Consider the following 11,384-nt stretch of genomic DNA (forward strand, 5'->3'; position numbering starts at 1 on the left):
AACCAAGCTGTCAAGACATTTAGCGAAAAGAAGAGAGAACATTTACCAATGGGTGGCAGATTTTTTATGCAAAATTAATCAAAAGACTGATACCAGCATGGACAAAAAGCTTGGAGGGATTTTCTGAACCGGTTAATTTTTCTGTGATATTGGACACAGTCTTAGTACAATGCTCTTTGATCTGCAAAGCAGAAACCACTGTGAGGGAGACTAACTATCCCCAATTCTGCGAACACTTTCAAAGCACATGCTTAACTTTGAGCATATACATAGAGCTGCACAAAATTTTCATGGCAAATAGTAAATTTGCCCCCAAGTGCCTTTTTTGGGGCATGAAAACTGTTTGCAAGTTCAGGTCAAATTTGCCAAATAGTTTCAGCCAAAAAAATGGATTTTTCTCTCAAAAAAAGTTAAAACTGAGCATTTCAACCATTTTGAAAGGAATTTTTTTGTTTTAAAATGATGTCTCATTTATTTTTTTTTAAAGGGGAAACACCTCAAAAATTAAAACCAATAAATAAATAAATACCTAATCAATCATTTGGGATCAAAACCCACGCCACAATGAAATCCGTGGAAAAATTGTTTTGGTTTGGTTTTTTCATTTAATTTCAGGTGGTTTTTGATCCAAAATGATTGTTTATTTATTTATTTGTTTATTTTTGGTTTTTGTTTTGGGAGAAAAAAATGGGGAAAAAGTCAGCTTAGCTTTGAAAAATACAGATTTTTTTTTTGGATTGCCCCCAAACTAAAAAATCGGTGATTCAATCAGCTCAACACATGAGCAGCCCCACAGACGTCGTGATAAGTTATGGAGGTCTCGCTCAATTCCAGAGGCGTTTGGAAGCTATGTACAATAGGACAAGGCAGATTGCATGGATCTGTCACTTTCAGAGAACAGCAGTAAGTAGTGCTGAAAAACATGAAGTTCACAGAACAAGCAAAATTGTGGGTTTTCTTCCTACATTTACTTTTCAGTAAACAAAATATCTAGGCTTCATATTCTGCTTATATGAGCAGTTCACTGCTAGGAACGATTTTCATGCCATTCATACCTTTTCTTTTTTATACAATTCCATTCAGCGAGACAGATGTCAGCTTTTTAAGTGTATTTTGCAATATGTATTCTTTATTCTTCATTTGTTGCAAATGAATGGCTCAATTAAAACAGCATTTTCCGACATTTATCCGAAACATTTGCTTTTCAGAACAACAACAAAATAAAGATAACCACAATCAACTGTAAGCATGAAATAGTGGATATGACAGGTACGGCAAATAGCTCTTCATTATGGTGCCTGTGCAATAGAACCTCATTTAGCACAAAACTTGTATGCAAAGCAACATGCACTAGTAAAACTGACTTACAAGTTAGCACATGCCTGAACTGGTTGGCACTGTAAGTAGTTGGAAACTGGCAACATATTTGTTTTCTTTATATGTGGATTCAAATTCAAAAAACATATACTTAAAATATTTGCATCTTTGTGCACTCAAGTTTCTGAATATCAATTTTAAATGTTCTAATTATCTTCCAACTATATATGCCATATGCAGATTTCCCTCTCAGTGTATTCAGCATATTTAGCATGTACGACAACATTCAGACAATTTAATTTCCTAATTACTCTGCTATGTGGAAAATACTTTTTGCTTTAAAAATAGAGTATTTCTTGCCAGTAGATGCTCTACAACTTCTTCTGCCTTTTACATCCCTGAGGATTCTGGCATGCTGGCAGGTCAAGAAATATTTGTTTTCTACATTCTCACTCAGGAACATAGAAATTGTGATGCTGAACAGACCAATGGTCCAGTCCCATCTGGTGTCCTGTCTCCAAGAGTGGCCAAAGCCAAGTGCTTCAGTGGCAGATACAGAACTTCATGACCTAATTTGTGGTGTTCCACTTTCGTCATTTGACCTTTTAAGATTGATCGACCTTGGCCTTCAGAGTAGCTAGAACTATTCGCACTAAAGAAATAGCAATTCAGCATTCAAAGCACCCAAGATGAGAGGCAGGCAGCTGTCTGCATGGATCAGGTGCCTTTTTAAGTAAGTTCTGGTGTGGCTAGGAAGATGAGCATCAGTTATCTGTGATCTTAACTCTTTCCACATTTCCACTGAGGAAAATGTTTCTCAGCCATGTGATAATGCAGAACCAGTGACATGATGACAGGTTTAGAACCTGTCTGGGAAGGAGAAGCAAATCAAAACTTTACTGGCAGTGAGAGAAGTGTGGTGCTATCAATGGGTAAAAAGGCAGCCCAATGCAATCTTTCAGCAATGTACATACTGAATTTGCTTAATCTTTTCATTCAGCTTCAAGGATGCTCAAAAAGCCCCACTGCATTGAATTAACAGGAGATGAACAAAGAGCAAAACCGTATCTTGCTATACAGTCCAGTCAAATTGCAATTCCAATTTCCTGCTGTAGAATGACTAATAAAGAGCATCACTAAAAGCGGCGCGGTTTGTTGCAAACCACAGTGTTCTGCCCCTACTCTCCTTAAAGCTCCCCCATCAACTAATGGACAAGGAGACAACAGAGCAAGTAAAATAAAACCAACTAGCTAGCGGAGAGGTAGGGCTGGAGAAAGAGGCTTGGGTGCCAGAAGTGGTCTAGTCTGTGGTGACATCGGGGGCCGAGGACTGCAGGCTGGGAAAGGCTGCTGCCAGATACACCCAGCCCTCTCAGGATGTAGCACTGGCCTCTGCACATGCTCAATAAAGGTCTCTGCCTGCCTGCCACGTCACTCACTGCTACTAAAACAGGGCTCAGGGTATAAAGAATGGCAAGGAAAAGCAGAAGAGAAGAGGTGTATTTTTTCAAGATTATCTCTGCTGCATGGACACCACATATATCCTCAATCAACATCTCACAATCAGCAGCTGGACAGAAGAACTGACCATAATGACATATTAAAGTAAATATTTCCACAGCACAATCATCTCATCTCCATCACGATCCTCCTTCCTCGAGCCCTTTGCTTTATACAGCATCAACATCACTTCATGTGCCAGCTGCAAGCCTACCTTGTTTAAGCAACAAAAAGGAGCCCAGAGTTTAATTAACTAGAGGTAGAACATACTTATTTACCTTAAAGAAAAATAACCTCCTAACATTTGGTGGATTCTTCTGAGCGGAAGAAATTAATTTGAACACCATTTATGTATAATTTGGTCTTCCTTAGCTTGAGGATATCACAAAACCTTAGACCTGCTATTAGAGTACTTTAATAAGTGTTTGTTTTTCTATCAGTCAAGAGGACAACAAATGAGGAGAGATTAATAAGACTGGGACTTCTCACCTTGGAAAAGAGATGACTAAGGGGGGAATGATAGAGGTTTATAAAATCATGACTGGTGTGGAGAAAGTAAATAAATGTTATTTACTCCTTCTCATAACACAAGAACTAGGGGCCACCAAATGAAATTAATAGGCAGCAGATTTAAAACAAACAAAAGGAAGTATTTTTTCACACAACGAACAGTCAACCTGTGGAACTCCTTGCCAGAGGATGTTGTGAAGGCCAAGACTATAACAGGGTTCAAAAAAGAACTAGATAAGTTCATGGAGGATATGTCCATCAATGGCTATTAGCCAGGATGGACAGGGATGGTGTCCCTAGCCTCTGTTTTGTCAGAAACTGGGAATGGGCGACGGATGGATCACTTGATGATTATCTGTTCTGTGGGCACCTGGCATTGACCACCGTCGGAAGACAGGATATTGGGCTAGATGGACCTTTGGTCTGACCCAGTATGGCTCTTCTTATGTTCTTATGATGTGCCATGCATAGAAAGACAGCAGCCAAAGTAATTGTCGGCACTGTGCTGTGCCACATTGTGATGCTGATAATCATTTTAGTAACGTGTGTCCATCGGCAGACTACAGCCCACTAATGAACTGAAGAGCACGGTTCGATGACATCACCTATGTAATGTCCCCCATGTCACAGAACAGACTCGGGGCTCTGGAACTGCTCTGAATGAAGTTCAGACAGGACTCTCTGGTAGCGTGACACCCCTTAGGGCATATTCTCACTCGGGCCACCCTCCTTGGCTTCAGCGCCTTCTGGGTCTAACCTCAGAGCGTTCAGCAACCCTGTTCACACCGTGAGCTCCCCACGGTAAGACCACCTGGATGGGACACCTAGGGAAGCCTTATGCGCCACCCCCCCCCAAGGGGTCATGCACCCCCAACTTCCTCAGTCAGCAGTGACTCCCAGCCAGCATCGTCTGGAACACAGCATAGAATAGTTCTTGTTAGCACGGAAAGTAGGAAGTTATAGAAAAGTCCATCTTGAGGAGACCCAGAGCTCAGGGCTCACCCCTGGAGTCCCAAACCAGGAGACTGACCAACTTCCAGCAGCCCACCCTCAGTCATTCCAGTTGCCCCTCCTCCATCCTTTGTCTCACTCCTAGGCAAACTGGTCACCTGGCCTCCACCTCACTCTTTGTTCTCCAATGCATCGCAGCTGGCTGGCTCCTTGCAGAGGATGGGCCCTGGCTATCAGTTTCCAGGATACAGAGTGTCTGGCCATTGTCTGGGCCCAGCAGCTAGTCGGCAGTCACACCTGCTTTCTAGGGGTCTTTGCAACGATCACACACCCTTGTCCCACCACCTAGATACTTGTGCAACACATACGGGAAACTGAGGCGCGCACACAGTATTTATACACAACATTCAGAAACTTCCCACTTCATCACACCCCGTCACTGTAGTATCTAAGCAGCTCCATGGCACATTTTGAGAGGAAGAAGGCGCTTATGGTCCAGGCACTGAATTGGAACATGGGAAAGTTGGAGTCAGCAGCTAGCTCTGCCACAGACGTCCTGGGTGACCTTTGGCTAGTCACTTAATTTTTCCTGTTCCTCACTTCTCCATCTGTGAAATAATGATTCAACCTTGTTTGTTTAGACTGCGAGCAATTTGGGGCAGGGGCTGTCTCTTGCTAAGTACATATCCATCTCCTGGCACAATGGAATCCCAATCTAAATTGAGCTTCTAGGCATTACTGTACTATCTGAAAATTGTAATACTACAGGACATGTATTTTAATGCTTGTGAAAGATATTGGACTGAAAGCCTTGAAGACTTAAGTCTTCTTCGCAGAACAAGTAGTGACATTGTAGACTTCATCCAGGGCCTAGAGGAACACCATTGGGTAAGAGGACCATTCATTCACCCTTGACCAGCCAAGCCTAGGTTGCTGCAGAGACGGATGACCAGGGTCAAGGAAAAAGAAAAGACATTAAAAAAAAATAGAAATAGGTGGTGTCTGTGGTGAGGACACCAGTGATGTAGGAACTGGACTGAGACCTTCCACCACGTTCCACACAGGAGGGCCTTTCGTTCACTCACTGTGGACTCAAACTGATGATTCCGAAGTGAAAGGCTCCCTATCCCATGGCAAACATTTCTAACTTGTAGTAATGATCCTTTGTGTGTTCCATTTGTTGATGGTATCTTAGCACAGTCTGCCAGAAAAATTAGGTATCAGTTCTTTCTTTCAACATATGACATCTTGACTGGCAAGTTCTCCAAAGACAGGGCTCAAACACTTCTGGGATTCTACTTTGTGAGGTCAGTAAAACGTATCACGATGAAAGGCATCACATTAATCAAGGATGACTAACAAACAGACTTCACCCTGATGCACTACTGCAGCAGTCACAACCACAATTCAGAGAGCAGGTACAGTGGGTGATCCTTCAGTTCGAAGAAGTACAGTGGAAGGATTCTTCAGATTTCAAGCCTTTGCTTTCTTGTCCACAGCATTCCCCTTTCTGGTTTGCGAAAAGGGCACTCACTGTCTAAATTATAAATGAACAGTCCATCCCCGGCCTATTTTAGATCTATTGTGCTATGAGAAGCCATGGCTTGACAGTCTGTAGCACACAATGCCACAATAATATTACATATCTCAATGGAACAGCCAGGGTGCTTGTGATGGGTGAATCTCAAAAGGTTCAGGGTTTCAGGTTGGTGTGGTTAAGCCCTGAAAAGCTTGTCTGAAGTTTATAAAAAACGTTTGTCCATCTTTTGCCTTTGATCATTCTTCCTCTCTCCTCCCAACGCCACCCAACCCTCTTTCCTAGACGACCCCTTTTTCTAGAGCTTAACATGTCCTGCTCTTCCCTTCCCATCCCATCCCAAACCCCCAACCACTGACCTGGGCCACAGCAGACATTCCTGGCCCTCCTTCCAGTTCCATCAGGCAGTCTTCTCCTTTGTGACCTCCTCTGACAACACTCCTGTTGCTTCTTCACTCCACCTAGACCTCTTCATTTGTCAAGATCCTCATGAGGTCCAACTGGTGTGGCAGTACATCTGCTCACCCATGAACTATTGATCAGCGGCGGCTCCAGGCACCAGCGCTCCAAGCGCGTGCCTGGGGCGGCAAGCCCCGGGGAGTGCCCTGCCGGTCCCTGCAAGGGCGGCAGTCAGGCAGCCTTCGGCGGCTTGCCTGTGGGAGGTCCACCGGTCCCGCGGATTCGGCGGCACTTCGGCGGCAGGTACGCCGAAGCTGCAGGACCGGCGGACCTCCCGCAGGCATGCCGCTGAAGCCGCGGGACCGGGGACCTCCCGCAGGCATGCCGCCGAAGACAGCCTGCATGCCATGCTTGGGGCGGCAAAAAAGCTAGAGCCGCCCCTGCTATTGATACTTGCACGTGCTTTTTGGGAGCTTCTCAACCCTCATGTACAATGCACCATCTGACTGGAGAAGCCCTGGAGTGTGCTAGATCTGAAGGCCACAAAATTTATTTCCTTCTCTCATTAATACATAAATAAAGATAAGCTTGAGCCACAATGTTTGGGTTCAGCTCCTGAATGTTACCAAAGTCACGTATCCAGGATTTTGTCCTGGTCCAGTTCCAAAGGCCACCGGGTAAATTTGGAGCAGTTCTGAAACTCGACAAGATGCAAGGGGAGACTGGATCTGGTGTTGTGGTTCAGGGCCATCTCTCTTTTCATTCTCTCTCAGAATGCACTAGCACTAATGCTAACATTATCCTTTGCAGCATTTCAGTGACACCACAAAGTGAGCACAGCTTGATGAGATTGTCAGTTTCCCCCTTTTAGTCCTTTAACATTAGAATCAGAGTTATCTCTAGAAAAGCAACATCACTGCATCAGAAACAGGCAACCTGTATTTAGAAGTGTCTCCTTCTTTGTATCCTTCTCTGTACATTTTTAACAAAACAAGGTATGTTCAAGCCACTTGATCAATTCTTTCTACTTGATACCTGTGGTGAGAGAAAGTGGTATTTAATAACGCAAGTATTTACTATGAAATCTATTGTTGAAGAGCAAAATTCCTTTCTCAGATTGACACACAGATTTTGACAGTGTGAACTGCTCTCCCTACATACTCAGAACTCCCATTGAAGTCAAACAGCTCTTGCTTCTGTTGGAAAAGGACGATATTGGTGTTGGAAATAGCCAGTGTGTAGTCCTGAGAGTAGAATTTTTCTCTTAGTCCATACTCACCTTGATTCACTAAAAGGGGAGAACAAAAACTTATAGAAGTTCAAAGGACAATGCCAATTCACATCAGACGTACCAAAAATAAATTGTGGCGTAATTTGTGGTGCAACTATGGATACTTAATTACTTCTTGGGATTCAACTTTAATGATGCTTCCCATCTCCTTTGATGCTAACCAGCTAACAGAATATGCTGTGTTGTGTTAGAAGTAGGAGCAGCAACAGAGACATAATGGTATCAGGCCAGAATACAAAAAAAGCATCCTGAATGTTTTTCATTTTCCAAGAACACACATATGCAATAGCACTATGGAAATAAATTGCCCATGAACCTCCTGGCTTTCAGCCACTAGTAAATCTTGCTATTCGTAATGATGCCCAGGTATACACAGCAAAATAACATTGCTCCATTAAGAGATCGACTGAAAACTCTCCTTGCTTAATGGAAAAAGTTCCCTGTTTACTTGTGTGTCCTCGGAGTGACAGCCTATCACAGCCCATGGCAATCAAGAAATGACTCAGGTCTGTCGCCATGCTACCGAAATAAAATCTATTCATGTATTTTTTTCATTCGTGTCTAGTCTGTTACATAAACCAATCTTTTGTTCTGAGGGTGACAGAAAGATGTCCAAAGGGATGTTTTAGACATAACACCTCTCTGTGTATAATCAGAGTACAACTGAACACTTTTTTATAGTTAGCTTTACTTGAGGAACATTGTTTTAAACTTCCAACTTTCTGCCACTAATTCCGCTTGATATCGGAGCCTGAGCTAGGACTCTGGTCCTGGCTCTTGCCAAACCTCAGGCAATTGGATTTGGGGTTTATAAAATCTAAACCAAGGGCATTTTAGATCTGGAATCCGTCTCATCCAATCTAACAAAATCCAGGGGACAGGTGCTGTTGGAGAGGAGGCTCCTGGACTGCCCCATCTCTACTTGTTAATGGCTGGCTTGGCCACTTACAGAGCATAGCTGTGCTGCCTGATGAGCGAGCCAGAAAGGAAGGATGGTCAAGGGACGAACTGGAGGCCTGGGTTCAACTCCCTGCTCTGCCACTCCTGGGTGTCTTTGGACAAGTCATTCACTCTCTCTGTGCCTCAGTTCCCCATCTGTAAAGAGGGAATAATAGCCCTGCCCTGCCTTAGAGGTCTGGGTGAGGATAAATACATTAAGGATTGTGAGGCACTCAAATACTACAGTGATGGAGGCCATAGAAGTATCTTAGATAGCGAGCGAGCTACATGGGACATGGGACCCTCCATGTCCCAGCTCCCTCTCGGCTGCTCACTTAGTCCAGGGGAGCAGTAATCTACTTCTGGTCTATACCAGTGGCAGATTACTGTTAGCTCAGCTGCACTGGCCAACGTGTCAGGGCGAGGTGGGGTCGACGCTCCACTCACCCCTCTCTCCCGCCCATCTGCAATGCAGGTAACACACACCAGGGGGTGCCTTACGCTCCATCTCTTCCCCGTGTTCTCATTTCCATGTATGGACAGACCGGAGGCAGCAGTATCACGCACTCCCATAGTCCTTACTCAGAGCTACACGCTTAGTGAGCACGCCAGCCTGGGGACCTCCCTCGGATGACAGAAGGCTGCCGTTCTAAACCCTGGCACCCAAATCAGAGGGAAATTTGCATTGCCCTCCATCCTCCTGGCCCATAGTGATCTGGCTGGCTCCGGGTAGGAAAGCGATAAGCTGTCTGGTGCAGTTAAGCTTATTCTGACTGGTAATTTAATGTGTGAGAATGCTGGCTTCCGCCCCTTCAACTAGTGGCTGTTTAGAACTTCTCCAACAATGGGGGGCCATCTGGCTCTGTCTCGCCCTAATCAAGCAGGGCAAGGGAAGGTGGTTGACGCGCTGCCAGGAGCTGGCCTAGAGCGTAGTGGCTTACTCACCACACACAAAGGTTTCCTTCGCTCGCCCTGCGCAGAGGAAAGGCTGATCTTTAAAAGAAATGTGCAGAGCAAGTCGCCCTCTCGCCACATGTACTTTGCACAAAGGGTGGCTGCAATTAGGGAACGCATCGCCAAAGGCAGCAGATGGAGCAAGGAGCAAAACACAGCGGCAGAATTTGATGAGGGCTCTGCGTCCAGTCACATCTGAGGTGCTGAAGCAATCAGACGCAGCAGGCATGATTCAGGAGATTATAGCATGCCTCAGGTAAGAAGAGAGATCAAACAGCAAGTGATTCTAGCCGCCTGAGTGCCAAGCAATAATCACCTTGAAGTGCTCTGCCTGGAGAGCATCTCTGTGCTATTAGGAAGCAGAATTTATAAATCCAAATGAGAAGAACAGACCTGGGTGGTACAGACTTGGCTAATAAGCTCAGTGGGGGAGTGAGGTAATTTATCACTGGTCCTGCTCTGCACTCAGCCCCTCTCATGCCCACCCGGGGCTTTTACCACATTCCTTTCCCAGGAGCACAATCCACTGGCTGGGGCATTGGCTCAACACACCTGGGTTCTATTCCCAGCTGTGCCATTGGCCTGTTGAGTCACCTTGGGCAAGTCATTTCCCTCTCTGGGCCTTTCTTTCGCCTCCTGCCCTTTGTCTGGCATATCTGTAAGCGCTTCCCGGCAGAGGCTTTCTCTGACTCTGTGTTTGTGCAGAGCCTCGGTCAATGGGGCGCTGAATACACCCAGTAATAAAGGGTCTAGGGCTGGAATCCCCGAAAGTTCCAATCAGGCGTGGGAAGATGGGGCTCGGCTCAGAACAGCAGAATTCTGTCACTGCAGTAGGTGCATGCGGGAAGACATGGTCCCTGGCGCACCCCCCCCCCCCCCGCACCCCCACCTCCTCACTGAGAGCAACCTCTGCAGCGCACATTGTGCTGGTGTCTGACCAGCAGCGGAGTGCAGGGCCGGCTCCAGGCACCAGCCGACCAAGCACGTGCTTGGGGCGGCACCTGGTAAGGGGCGGCCAATCTTGGGGTGGCGGGGGGGGGGGTGCTCAGGGTTTTTTTCGTTGTTGTTTTTTGGGTTCGGTCGGGCGGCGCTGGGGGTGGGGTGGGTTGTTTTTGTTTCGGGGGCTGGGCGCGCGGGGAGCACTGGGGGGGGATTCAGCAGTGGCGCTCTGCGGGGGGGGGTGGCGGCGGGGCGCTCCGTCGGGGGGGGTGTTCGGCAGCGCGGCTCGGCGGTGGGGGTGTTTGGCGGCGGGAGGTGTGTGTGGTGGCGGGGGGGGGGTTTAGCGGCGCGGTGCGGCGCTCCGCGGGGGGGGTGTTCGGCTGCGCGGCACTCCGCAGGGTGTTGGGGGGTTTGGTGTCACTCCGCGGGGGGGGGGGGTTCGGTGGCGCGGTACTCGGTGGGGAGCGGGGGGGGGGTCGGCGGGGAGCTGGGGGGATTGGTGGCACGGCGCTCCGCGGGGGACTGGGGGGTTCGGCGGCGCAGCGCTCCACGGGGGGGTGTTCGGCGCTCCGCGGGGGATTGGGGGGTTCGGCAGCGCGGCGCTCGGCGGGGGGCTGGGGGGGTTCGGCGGGGGGGTTCGGCAGCGCAGCGCTCCACGGGGGGGGTGCGGCGCTCCGCGGGGGATTGGGGGGTTCGGCAGCGCGGCGCTCGGCGGGGGGCTGGGGGGGTTCGGCGGGGGGGTTCGGCAGCGCGGCGCTCCACGGGGGGGGTGCGGCGCTCCGCGGGGGGCTCGGGGGTTCGGCGGCGCGGCGCTCCGCGGGGGGGGGGTGTTCAGCAGGGGGGTTCGGTGGCGCGGCGCTCCGCGCGGCAGGGTAGCAGCGGTGCTGAGGGTGTGTGTTATGGCAGTGCTATGGAGGGCGGCACTCTTTTTTTTTGCTTGGGGCGGCAAAAAAGTTAGAGCCGGCCCTGGCGGAGTGACAGCAATGGGGGCGTTACATGTGACTCACAACCACATTTTGGGAGGGGGGAGGTGCAAGAACCCTGGCT

The sequence above is a fragment of the Emys orbicularis genome, chromosome 16, assembly GCF_028017835.1.
Source record: "Emys orbicularis isolate rEmyOrb1 chromosome 16, rEmyOrb1.hap1, whole genome shotgun sequence".
In the NCBI taxonomy this organism is placed as follows: Eukaryota; Metazoa; Chordata; order Testudines; family Emydidae; genus Emys; species Emys orbicularis.